The sequence below is a fragment of the Nicotiana tomentosiformis genome, chromosome 4, assembly GCF_000390325.3.
Source record: "Nicotiana tomentosiformis chromosome 4, ASM39032v3, whole genome shotgun sequence".
NCBI lineage: Eukaryota > Viridiplantae > Streptophyta > Magnoliopsida > Solanales > Solanaceae > Nicotiana > Nicotiana tomentosiformis.
Window position 1 is genome coordinate 32,776,943 of NC_090815.1, and position 13,835 is coordinate 32,790,777.

Sequence of the window (13,835 nt, forward strand, 5' to 3'; positions counted from 1 at the left end):
GTATGATATGCCTTAGATTACACTTCCACATTCTTGTTTGTTGTTTCTACTTCTACTTTAAACTATTAATTGCAATTATAAAACTGAAGACAATATTTTTGATTTAGGTTGTTTTCCAAATGATAAAAGATCTAGGGTCGTGACTTCCACCAAGGTGGGTACCTAATGGGTTGTAAACTCTAGGGCAAGTTTGATTGGTCGGGGTTGTAATATAGCAATCACACGCAATTACCCACTCTATACCTCTCGGTAGTTTGAGTTATTTTGCCCAATTTGGCTTTCTCAAGCCCAAATGGGTATTGCACAAAATAAGTGATAAATGCTGAAGTCGGTTCTTACTATCTCTAGATTCAACCCCTTTAATTGGGCTATCAATTTCTTGAGTTTACCCCAATTTCTTGTTAGCCAAGTTTTTCTAGACTTAGTCTCTTTTTTTCAAGTAGAAACTAAGTTAATTAAGTATGAATCAATATTTGTAACCATTAATTCTTGAATTCAAGCAAGAACTAGGCTAAATATCACTAACCCAATCACAAACAAGTCCTAAATCAAACACCCATTAAGTACCCACACTAGGGTTGGGCCACAACCCTAACTAGAAATTTAGCTACTCATGCAAAATGAAGAAATACAAGAAGGGATTAAGATAGAATGCATAATAATTGATTAGGGAAAGAAAATCTAATGTTTAAAAGCTAATCTAGTACAATATTACTCAAAACAGTAAAGAAAAATGGCTCAGGTGCTCTTCCAAAACAAAACTTGCCCTAAAAATGACAAAAAATTCTATCTATACTAGGCTGAAAATATCTGACAAAAATGCCCTTGCGGAGGTTGTGCAGCCGCACAATTCTGTGTGCGGTCCGCACTCTGAGCTTGATTGGTCAACTGGGCCTTCTGCAGTCGCATAAAAGTGGGATAGGGCTGCACTTCATTTGATTGTGCGGACCGCACAATTCTGAGTGCGGCCGCACACTTGAACTTGGACTGGAACATGTCTCTCTGATTCTTCTCTTCTGCGGACCGCACAAATATGAGTGCGGCCGTATTTTTCATCCTGCAGCCTCACAATTATGGTGTGGTCTGCATATCTTCAGCCTGCCCCAAAACTAACTCTCTGAATCTCCTCTTCAGCGGCCGTACAATAATTGTGCGGTCCGCATACTCTGAAGGACATCTGACAGTGATGTTTCATTGTTCTGCGGCCGCACACAGTATTGTGCGGTCCGCACTGTAGGCATTTTTGCCTTGTTTTGGTCCTTGTCCATGTTTAACTCCTTTATAAGTTGATTTTGACTTCTTTGGCTCGTCTCCCAATATTCCTGTATGAAGCACATTTTATTAGTTCCGAGGAATACTTTAAGCATTTTTGAGCTAAAACGCAAGTAAAAGAGAGCAAGCGGTCAAAATTCCTACTTATCAACTCCCCCAAACTTAAGCTTTTGCTTGTCCTCAAGCAATTAGGGCAATTCCCACCTCCACTAGAAAAAGGGATATTTCAGCTGGCCTAAGATGAAATAATCACACATCAATTGGGACCAACAATTACCCACAACACGTATGAATTATCAACAATGCAATGATTTGACTTTTTGAGTACAATAGTTCTAATGTGACACTAGAGCATCAAGAGTTGACTTTATTCATTAAGGAAGCTCGCTCTTTCATGTAGGTCATTATGGATCCCAAACTCCTCCTCCTCTACTCTCCATTAGCATATCTCACTTTAGAATGTAACACTCGATGCAAGGATTGTGAAAACATCGCTCATCTCTCTCAAAAGAATGTCACAAGTCCGGCTCTAAGTACCATAAGCTTGCCCCATATGTAAATCATCACTAATGTAAGCTCACTCAACCTGAAATCATGTAGGGTTTTTGCGGAATGTAATGAAGGCTTTTGGACTAAGGTAGGACTTATTAGAATAGATTGGTTTCATATTTCCTTAAGCACTCCATTTTTTTTTGTTTTTTTGCTCATACTTTGTCGACTCTTTGAGTCAATTCCTTTTTCCTTGGGGGAACTAGAGAGACGTAATGTCACTCTTTCTTGGTCATGCCATTCATTTTTATCCTTTTATATTTACTCCATGCCTTTCATCATTGTTTTCTTTGAATCCCTTCAACTTTATACCTTATTCACTTTCTTTTTGGCATTTTTCTTTTTGTTGTTTCTTTCTTTTATTTGCCTTTTCTTTTCTTCCTTTCTTTCTCTTCTTTGTACCTTTTATAACTTTCAAACACCTCGTATCTCTCCCAAACTTATTTTTTTGCCAATTGTTTCTCAAGAATACTAAGGAAAGATTGGGTGCCAAGAGAGGGTCATTACAAAACGGATAAAGGCTTGTAACGTGGTTATTCAAAGAATTAAAAAAAGGCTTAGGCTCAAATGGGTTGACTAGGGATATCACATTGGTAGAATATGGAATATTTCAAAATCCAAATCGGATCAAGGAGAGCCTACAATAATTTCTCAAGCCAAGCTACACTTAGAATTTCGCCAGAAAAACATTTGGGGCAAATTCTAGACTATTAGCGCAAGAACTTGGACTTGCAATTCAATATCTCCCCTTTCATGCTGCTGGATTGATAAAGAGAATGGAGTCGAGGGCCCACAACAACCCTAGTTAAGATTGAGAATCACAAATGGCTCGACTGAACTACTCAATGACTATTTAAGTCAACACAAGAGTCAAAAGGTCACAACTAGAGCTAGTTTATGCTAACAACTTTGTTTTTAACCATACGGTCGGAGGTAAATGTGTTGGTACCAAGTGAAGCATGCTTGAGACCCTTTTATTCATTATTACTATATTTTCCTAAACATAAAAGAAAACTGACTCAATCCCTTAATAAGGTTGTCACGCCATCCATCGTTGGAAAGAGCCACCCGGTTCACACAAAATCCACCTTTGGAAAGAACCGTGGCACTAAGAAAACCAAAGGCTTATTGATCACTCAATCGTAAAAAGAAGCTAACAAATCAAAAAGAAACTACTAAAGTAAATAAGAAGTTATACTACTAAGAAAGACAAAGTAAAGAAACTACAAAATAAACTAAAGAAAGAAAGATAAATGAATATACAAACCGAAGTAAAATGAATATATACATAAGAGAGATTGAATATATACATCAAACGAAGGGGGAGAATATATACATACCAAAGAGAAAATAAAGATAAAGGAAAAAAATAGTATAAGAGTTATTACAGGCCACATGTCAATGTCAATCAATCAAAATAGACCACCCCCCGAATAAAAATAAGCATTGTCCCCAATGCTTAACAAAAAATAAGAACAGCGAATGGTTGAGAGTTAAGAGAACTCCCTATGTGGTCTCAGTCTGTATGGGATCCACAGCACCCTCTGTCTCCTCTAAGCTGTATCTCATCATCACCTGGCTGAAGGACAACAGGGTTGCTGAGCATCTGGATCATCTCCTCAGCGGTGTGGGCAGTCGCAACCGGCTCCTCAGACTGGCCGGCTGCTATATGTGATGCCTCTGGTACTGCTGGTGCTGCCTATGCTGCTGGGTTTGTAGGTGCTCCCTCCATAAGTAAGTCCAGTGATAGATCTGCGGCAGATGCAATTTTGGCAACCACTTTTCTCAACTTGTCCATTGACCTCTTCGATACCTGAGACTTCCGCATCTTCTTTGTTTGCTTTCCCAACTCCTCAATGACCTCCCCATGCGCCACTAGAGTCTTCATAATGGTCTTTTGGTTGTCCAGAATCTTCTTCAATATTTCTTCCACTAACGGAGGTACCTGTGGTGCTACTGGGGCTGCTGACTGTGCTGCAACATCTCTAGATATGTCAGACAGCTTTGAAGTAGCTGCCTGCATCAAGTTGTTGAGACTCGCCAATGTCTGGGAGACTCGCAGTGTAGTCTGTGGATAAGTAGATGAAGTTGGCACTAATAATGGCACTGATAATGAAGCTGGTGGTCTAGAAGACGACAATGGTGGCATGGTTGTTGTCCCGATGGAAGGACCGGCTACTATGGATGGCTCAGCAGTTGAATCAGTAACTACTACTACTGGCTTCTCAGATTGGCCAACGGAGGTAGTTGCCTTACCCTTGAACTTCAGGTTGTCAGCACCATGCATGTGGTACCATGAGAAAGGCTTCTTGGCCTTTACTTCTGTATCATGTTGCCTCGACTCCACCTTTTGATATTTGAACTATTCTGTGAGGAAGTTTGGGTACGGGTATGATCTCTCATCTTTCTGGACACCTAATGTGATGTTGGTGGACATGATGGCACCAATATTAATCGGATATCCAGCCATAATCGAAGCCACCAGGACTGTACGGGGAACTGGAGGTTGTTCTCATTTAGGCACGGATCAATGCGGCTGCACACAAATGTTTGCCACCCTTTTGCTTCAAAATTTAGGGTGGCCCGAACTATAAGAACCCCTGTTGTAAGCCACAGAGGTGTTGATCCACGAATAGACAAAATCTCAGCTAGCCACGGGCGAGCTGCATCACCCATAGCCAGCTTTCCCAAGTATTGGACTGCCTCCACTTCTTCAGATTTCGCACTTTTGTCACCTTGGTACCCTTCTTAATGTGAGCCAAATTGGCATAAAATTCTTTAACCAAGTGCTTATTTGCATCCAGGACGCTTTGGCTGAAACATTTCCATCTTTTTCTCTCCTGGAACTGTCCGAGGACATTTGGGTTGTGCTTGTCCAAATCCTTCATCAAGAATTGTCGCTCAAGAGTGAGCTATCTCTGGGTCCACCACTCTCTAAATCTGTTGAAGGCAGTCAAGCTGACAAATCTATCTTCCCACATCTCCTTTCTCCTCGACCTCTCTAAACCCCCCAATGTAGCATCACCCCCTCTACCATCATTTGGGACATCATCATCATCATCAACATTGATTGGTGCAGCCGAGGCATGTGAGGAAGAGGGCTCAGAATCTGGGCTACCCTCTTCCGAACCTTTAGAAGAACTAGCAGCGGAAGATAACTCATCTACCAAGTGGAATCTACCCGGGACTTGTTGTGATTGGGCTTCCGGCTGTGCTTGCATGGAGTTACCCTCAGAAGCTTCCCCAGATGGGAGATACTCACTGGTCTCAGAGGGTTCAGCAACTCTGTTGGTGGTTGGTTTCTTGCCTATGGTCCTCTGAATGGCAAGTGGTAGGTTACTCTTGCCTCGGCCTCGGCCTCGGGAGGGTTCTGCCCTCCCTTTTGATGAATTTCCTCTACCACATGATCTAACCATCGTCTGCAATTCATAACAATAAGAATCTGTTAGAGTTCAGGTTCATAGGACACAGATATATGCATGACAGTTGTAGGCCAGTTGTGGAAAAACAGAAGAGGTAGTGTGGACCCCACAAAAATGAGTGCGGCCGCACTTCCAAGTGCGGACCGCACAAAAGTCAGTGCGGTCGCACAACCAAAAGTGCGTACCGCACAATTTTAAGTGCGGCCGCATAGCCCCAGGTTCAGAATACTGGGTTCTCTGATCATTCATCAGTGCGGACCGCACAATTTCACTGCGGACCGCCTATTTTTTAGTGCGGTCCGCACAATTCAAGCACACAGAGGCCCTAAGTTAAAGGACTGCGGACCACACAAAAATGTGTGCGGCCGCACAATTTGAATTTCACGGGCAGTAAACTAAGGTTCATGCAATTTTTCACAATTTAGACATGGTTTGCACAAATTGACAAGCTTAGTGGTCTACCCAGTCCCTAATTAACACATACGAGGCTACCCACATGATTTTGAAGCACATATTAAGCACATTTGACATTTATAGGCCTAAAAATAACTAAACTAATCAAAGAAAACAAGAACACAAATTAAGAAGAAAGAACATAAATCTAAAATGGATTGAACATACCAGTAGTGAATGATGCAAGTGAGAATCTAACTTGATGAAATAAGAGAATATTTAGAGCTAATGGGGTATGCACTGTGCTTGCTTAGGGCTTGAGATTTCAGAGAGTGTAAAGTGTGAAAAGTTATGAAAAGCCCTATTTATAGGTTGACCCGTCAGGCCCAGAACTTACCTGAGTGCGGCCGTATAATTTTGAGTGCGGTCTGCACTCCTTACCTGTACCTTGGAAGAATTTCTGCGGTCTGCACAAGAGTGAGTGCGACCGCAAATTGTTAAGGAAATTTGACAGGCCAAACTTCAGAGACCATGCATTTTTGATCTTCCAGTTATGCGACCGCACACAGAACTGTGCGACCGTAGAGTGATTATGCGGTCTGCATAATTTTGGTGCGGTCCGCACTTTTGTGACACTTAGCCAATTTTTCTTGCACAGTCTCTGCAATGCACACCCATTCCTACATACACTTCAAAATTAGTTAGCACAAAAAAAAGCTATCTAACAAAGAAGAAAAATAAGAAAAAGAAAAAGAAAAAGAAAAGGGTACATGGCTTGCCTCCCAAGAAGCGCCTGATTTAACATCGCGGCACGACGCAGATTACCAATCATTTGAAATGAAGAACCGCCACAATGTGGCCATCATCAACCTTGCCAAGATAATGTTTAACCCGGTATCCATTGACTCTAAACACCTCATAATTATTATTATTCAAATCTAGGGCACCAAAGAGGGTTACATTCACCACTTCAAAGGGGCCACTCCATTTTGACTTCAACTTGCCCGGAAATATCCGTAACCGGGAATTAAACAATAGCACAAGATCATCCTCTTTAAATTCCTTGTTGTGGATGTACTTGTCATGGAGGTACTTCATCTTCTCTTTATAAAGTGACGAGCTTGTATAGGCATGATACCAGAATTTATCAAGCTCATTCAATTGTGACATCCTTAGATTTGCCGCGACATCCCATTTAAGGTTCAACTTCTTCAAAGCCCACATGGCCTTATGCTCAAGTTCTACCGGAAGATGGCATGCCTTCCCGAACACTAACCGGTATGGATACATCCCGATCGGTGTTTTGTAGGCCGTTCTATAAGCCCAAAGAGCATCATCAAGTTTTCTTGACCAATCCGTCCGGTTGGCATTGACTGTCTTTGACAAAATACTCTTTATCTTCCGGTTGGAGACTTCAACTTGTCCGCTTGATTGAGGATGGTAGGGGTTGATACTTTGTGAGTGACACCATACTTTGTGAGTAAGGTATCAAAAGCCTTGTTGCAAAAATGCGAACCCCTATCACTAATAATGGATCTTGGGGTACCAAACCTCGTGAAGAAGTTATTTTTCAAGAATGACACCACATTCCTTGCTTCATTATTGGACAAAGCAATTTCCTCAACCCATTTAGATATATAATCCACCGCAACTAGAATGTAGGTGTTTGCACAAGAGCTAACAAACAGACCCATAAAATTAATACCCCACACATCAAAGATATCTATCTCCAAAATGGTGGTGGGAGGCATTTCATTCTTCTTTGAGATCCAACTGGCCCTTTGGCATTCATCACACCGCTTAACAAGCTTACTAGCAGCCTTGTAGAGAGTAGGCTAATAGAATCCACAACTCAAAACTTTTGCCGTCGTTCTTGCTCCACCATGGTGACCACCATACGATGAAGAGTAGCAAGCCTTAAGAACACCCATTTGTTCTTCCTCCGGCACACATAGTCGGATCACACCATCGGTACATATTCAGAAAAGATACGGCTCATCCCAATAATAGGCAAGGCAATCCCGTTTGAGCTTCTTCCTTTGGTTTGAAGAGAACTCATTCGGTACAATGCCAGTCATATGATAGTTTGCTAAGTTGGCGAACCATGGTATCCCGGTCATTGAAATGGCTAGGAGTTGCTCGTCGGGAAATGAATCATTGATCTTAAGGCCGTCATTTGGCCTCCCCTCCTCCTCCAATCAGGACAAGTGTTATGCCACTTGATTCTTGCTACCCTTGCGGTCTTGAATCTCTAGATCAAACTCTTGTAATAGAAGCAACCATCGCATCAACCTTGCCTTATAATCTTTCTTGCTCATCAAATACCGAAGCGCCGCGTGGTCGGTGTGAACAATCACCTTTGTACCCATCAAGTACAGACGGAACTTCTCCATAGCAAAAACAATAGCAAGGAGCTCTTTTTCGGTTACTATGCAGTTGACCTGGGCATCATTCATAGTCTTGTTTGCATAATAGACCAGATGGAAGAGTTTGTTGATACGTTGCCCCGACACCGCTCCAACTGCCACATCATTTGCGTCACATATGAGCTCAAAAGGCAAGCTCCAATCCGGTGCGGTAATAATAGGAGTTGTAGTCAACTTGAACTTAAGCAACTCGAATGCCTTCATGCAATCTTCATTGAAATGGAAGTTGGCATCCTTCTCCAAAAGTTAACACAAAGGGTTCACCACTTTGGAAAAATCTTTGATGAATCGGCGATAGAACCCTACATGACCCAAGAAGCTCCTCACTCCCTTCACGGATGTAGGGGGAGGGAGTTTGGAGATCACTTCAATTTTTGCTTTATCAACCTCAATACCATACTTTGAAATCTTGTGACCGAGAACAATGCCTTCCTCGAACATGAAGTGACATTTCTCCCAATTCAAAACCAAGTTAGTTTCCTCACATCTTGCCAATACCTTGTCCAGGTTGTTCAAGCAATCATCAAAAGAATTCCCAAAGACGGAGAAATCATCCATGAAGACCTCAAGAATATCTTCCACCATATCGGTGAAAATAGCCATCATACACCGTTGAAAAGTCGCCGGTGCAATACATAACCCAAATGGCATCCTCGAGAATGCAAAGGTACCATATGGACAAGTGAAAGTGGTCTTCTCTTGGTCCTCAAGAGCAATAAGAATCTGATTATAGCCGGAGTATCCATCCAGGAAGCAATAAAAAGCACGTCCGGCCAACCTATCCAACATTTGATCAAGAAATAGAAGCGAAAAATGATCTTTCCGAGTGACTTTGTTAAGCTTCCTATAGTCCATGCACACTCTCCACCCGGTGACAGTTCTTGTGGGGATCAATTCATTCATGTCATTTGTTATCATAGTCATGCCCCCTTTTTTTGGGACTCATTGCACCGGAGAAGTCCATAAGCTATCGAAAATGGGGTAAACAACCCCGGCATCCAACCACTTTATGATCTCCTTCTTGACCACCTCTTGCATTTCTTCATTTAGCCTCCTTTGATGTTCAACGGAGGGTTTGGCACCCTCCTCCAATATAATCTTATGCATGCAAAAGGCGGGGCTTATGCCCAGTATATCCGTCAAGGTCCATCCGATTGCTCTTTTCCTCCTTTGTAGCACCTCCAATGTGGACTCTACCTGCATGTTAGTCAAACAAGAAGAAAGGATAACGGGTAAAGTAGAAGAAGGGCCAAGGAATTCATACTTAAGATGCGGAGGCAATGGCTTTAACTCAAAAGTGGGAGGCTCCTCGATTGAGGGCTTTGTTGGAGGAGTCTCGGTTTTCAAGATCCAAAGATAGCTTGCAGGGCTCATAAGTGTACGACCCCATCCCTTGTAATGCATTCACACACTCCACATAGCCTTCTTTCTCCTCATCATCATCAAGGTTGAGCAATACGGCTTCCAAATTATCCTCAACATTCATTGTGGCACTAGAATCATCAATAATTTCTTCAGTCACTAAATCCACGAATGAACAAACTTCATTGCTATTTAGTTGCCTCATCGATTTGCACACATGAAAAATCACCTTTTTGTCACCCACTCAGAAAGTGAGCTCACCGGCTTCCACATTAACAAGAGCCTTCCCCGTAGCAAGGAAAGGTCTACCCAAGATAATAGGCACCTCGTAGTCAACCTCATAATCAAGGATCACAAAGCCCGCTAGAAGGATGAACTTATCAACACGGACTAACACATTATCAATAATTCCCAATGGACTCTTTATAGTCCGATCCGCCATTTACAACCTCATAGATGTGGGTCTTGGTTGCCCAATTCCCAAAGTTTTGAACACAGAGTAGGGCATCAAGTTAATACTTGCCCCCAAATCACATAAACCTTTGGCAAAGTCGATGCTCCCAATAGTGCAAGGGATTGTGAAAGCACCCGGATCTTCCAATTTCGGAGCCATTGAGTACACAATAGCACTCACTTGATGTGTCATCTTGATAGTCTCACAATTTATTGATCTTTTCTTTGTCACCAAATCTTTCATGAACTTTGCATAACCGGGCATTTGTTCCAATGCATCAACCAATGGCACATTAATGGATAAGCTCTTCATCATGTCAATAAACTTCTTGAATTAGTTCTCACTATTTTGCTTGGTGAGCCTTTGAGGGTATGGGGGAGGAGGCCTTGGCATTGGTGCCTTGGACATTGGCACTACCGGTTTCGATATGTCAATCACGTGTTCCCTAGACGGGTTCACTTCTTCTTGGGTCTCTTCCGCACTCTCATCAATGTCAATTTTCACTTCTTCATTAGCTTGAACCACATTGCTTTGAATCTCATCTTCTTGAACCACTACATCATCATCCATAATTCTTCTTTGATTTGAGGTGGTTGCATCTCCACCTCTTCCACTCCTTGTTGTCATGGCCATAGCATGTCGCGTATTATTCTCACCCTTTGGGTTCACCACCGTATCACTTGGTAGTGCCCCCTTAGGACGAGTGTTCAATGCTTGTGAGATTTGGCCAAGTTGAAACTCCAAATTGCGGATTGAAGTGTTGTGGTAGGCTAATTGAGCATTAGAGTTAGCATTTTTCTCCATCATTTTTTTGAACATATTTTCAATCCGTCCCATCTCATTGTTAGAAGAGCTCGAGCCTTGAGAAGGATAGGGAGGTAGATTGCTCGGTTGTTGGAACATTGGGGGTCTTTGAAAACCCGACCCCCGTTTGTTGTTGTTGTTGTTCCACCCTCCTTGATTACCTCCCCAATTACTTTGATTGTTGCCATCCCAATTGCCTTGGTTTCCTTGATTATTTCAATTTCCTTGATTATTGTTATTTCCTCAATTGCCTTGATTGTTGTTGCCACCACTCCAATTGCCTTGGTGGCCTTGGTTGCTCCAATTTCCTTGATTTCCTTGTGATCTCCATTGTTGTTGATTTTGAGCATTGTTTCTTTGTCCTTGATAATTGTTGACGTATTGCACTTCTTCTTCTTGCTCATTATACGAATCACCTTGGTTATACCCACTATCATCTTGCATGAATTGTTCTGGACGTCTTTGCCCTTGTTGACCTTTTTGCCGTCTCTTGTTCATCATCATATTTACGCCTTCCATCACATTCACTTATTTCGGCCCTTGAACTTGTTGTAGCTGAGCTTTGGCCAATTGGTTCATTGTGGTTGTTAACTCTGCGATAGCTTGCCCATGATATAGTTCCTTGTGTAGGTGAATGACATTGGGGTCACCTTGCGGAACATTGGCCCTACTTTGCCATGCCGATGAGGTATCCGCCATCTCATCCAAAATTTCACAAGCTTCGGCATAAGGTGTGTTCATGAAGTTCCCGACGGCGAGTTGATTTACCACACACCTAGGTGGTTACCTAAAGGGTTGTAAACTCTAGGACAAGTTTGATTGGTCGGGGTTGTAATATAGAAATCACACGCAATTACCCACTCTATACCTCTCGGTAGTTTGAGTGGTTTTGCCCAATTTGGCTTTCTCAAGCCCAAATGGGTATTGCACAAAACAAGTGATAAATGCTCAAGTCGGTTCTTACTATCTCTAGATTCAACCCCTTTAATTGGGGCTATCAATTTCTTGAGTTCACCCCAATTTCTTGTTAGCCAAGTTTTCCTAGACTTAGTCTCTCTTTCTCAAGTAGAGACTAAGTCAATTAAGCATGAATCAATGTTTGCAACCATTAATTCTTGAATTCAAGCAAGAACTAGACTAAATATCACTAACCCAATCACAAACAAGTCCTAAATCAAATACCCATTAAGTACCCACACTAGGGTTGGGCCACAACCCTAGCTAGAAATTTAGCTACTCATGAAAAATGAAGAAATACAAGAAGAAATTAAGATAGAATACATAATAATTGATTAGGGAAAGAAAATCTAATGTTTAGAAGCTAATGTAGTACAATATTACTCAAAACAGTAAAGAAAAATGGCTCAGGTGCTCTCCCAAAACAAAACTTGCCCAAAAAATGACAAAAAGTTCTATTTATACTAAGCTGAAAATATCTGACAAACATCCCCCTGCGGAGATTGTGCGGCCACATAATTCTATGTACGGTGTGCACAATTCTGTGTATGGTCCACACTCTAAGCTTGACTGGTCAACTGGGCCTTCTGCGGTCGCATAAAAGTGGGATGCAGTCGCACTTCATTTGATTGTGCGGACTGCACAATTCTAAGTGCAGCCGCACACTTGAACATGGACTGGAACATGGCTCTATGATTCTTCTCTTCTGCAGACCGTACAATTGTGAGTGCGACCGCACTTGTCATCCTGCGTCTGCACAATTATGGTGCGGTCCGCATATCTTCAGCCTGCCCAAAAACTAACTCTCTGAATCTTCTCTTCTATGGCCGCACAATAATTGTGCGGTCCGCATACTCTAAAGGACATCTGACAGTGATGTTTCATTGGTCTGCGGCAGCACATAGTATCGTGCGGTCCGCACTATCGGCCTTTTTGCCTTGTTTTGGTCCTTATCCATTTTTGATTCCTTTATGAATTGATTTTGACTTTTTTGGCTCGTCTCCCAATATTCCTGCACGAAAGCACATTTTATTAGTTCCCAAGAATACCTTTAAGCATTTTTGAGCTAAAACGCAAGTAAAAGAGAGCAAGTAAGCGGTCAAAACCCCTACTTATCACAAAACCAGAAAACTCCAGATCTCAGTAGTTGAAGACGGTCTGGGCCAACTCTACACTGCTTTAATCTTCTTCGGATCTACCTTGATCCCCTCACTCGGCGCTGCATGACCCATAAATGCCACCGAATCAAGCCAAAATGCACACTTTAATGATTTTGCATACAACTTCTTTTCTCTCAAGGTTCGAAGCACAATCCTCAAGTGCTGCTCATGATCCTCCCGGCTCCGAGAGTACACCAAGATGTCGTCAATAAATACAATTATGAATGAGTCAAGATAGGGCTGAAATACATTGTTCATCAAGTGCATGAATGTTGCTGGGACGTTGGTCAGCCCAAATGACATCACAAGGAACTCGTAATGACCATACCGAGTCTTGAAGGCAGTCTTCAGGATATCTGGCTCCCGAATCTTCAACTGATGATAGCTTGAATGCAAGTCAATCTTTGAGAACACTCTGGCACCCTGTAGCTGATCAAATAAGTCATCAATGTGTGGCAATGTATACATGTTCTTCACTGTAACCTTGTTCAAGTGGCGATAATCAAAACACATGCGCATAGAATCATCTTTCTTCTTTACAAACAAAACTAGAGCACTCCAAGGCAACACACTGGGCTGAATTAAGCCCTTATCAAGCAACTCTTGCAACTACTTCTTTAACTCCTTTAACTCTGTGGGGCCATATGATATAGTGGAATAGAAATGGGCTGAGTGCCCTGTAACAAGTCAATGCTGAAATCGATATCTCTGTCAGGCGGCATGCCCGGAAGGTCAGCCAGAAATACATCTAGATAATTACTCACTACCGGAACCGACTCAACGGTTGGAATATCAATACTGACATCCCTCACGAAGGCTAGATACGTATTACACCCCTTCTCAACCATTCGTCGAGCCTTTAGAAATGAGATAACCCTGCTAGGAACATAATCTAAAGCACCCACCCACTCTATCCGTGGTAGACCTGACATAGCCATTATCACAATCTTGGCGTGACAATTGAGAATAGAATGATAGGGCGACAACCAATCCATGCCCAAAATAAATATCAAAATCTACCATACTAAACAACAAT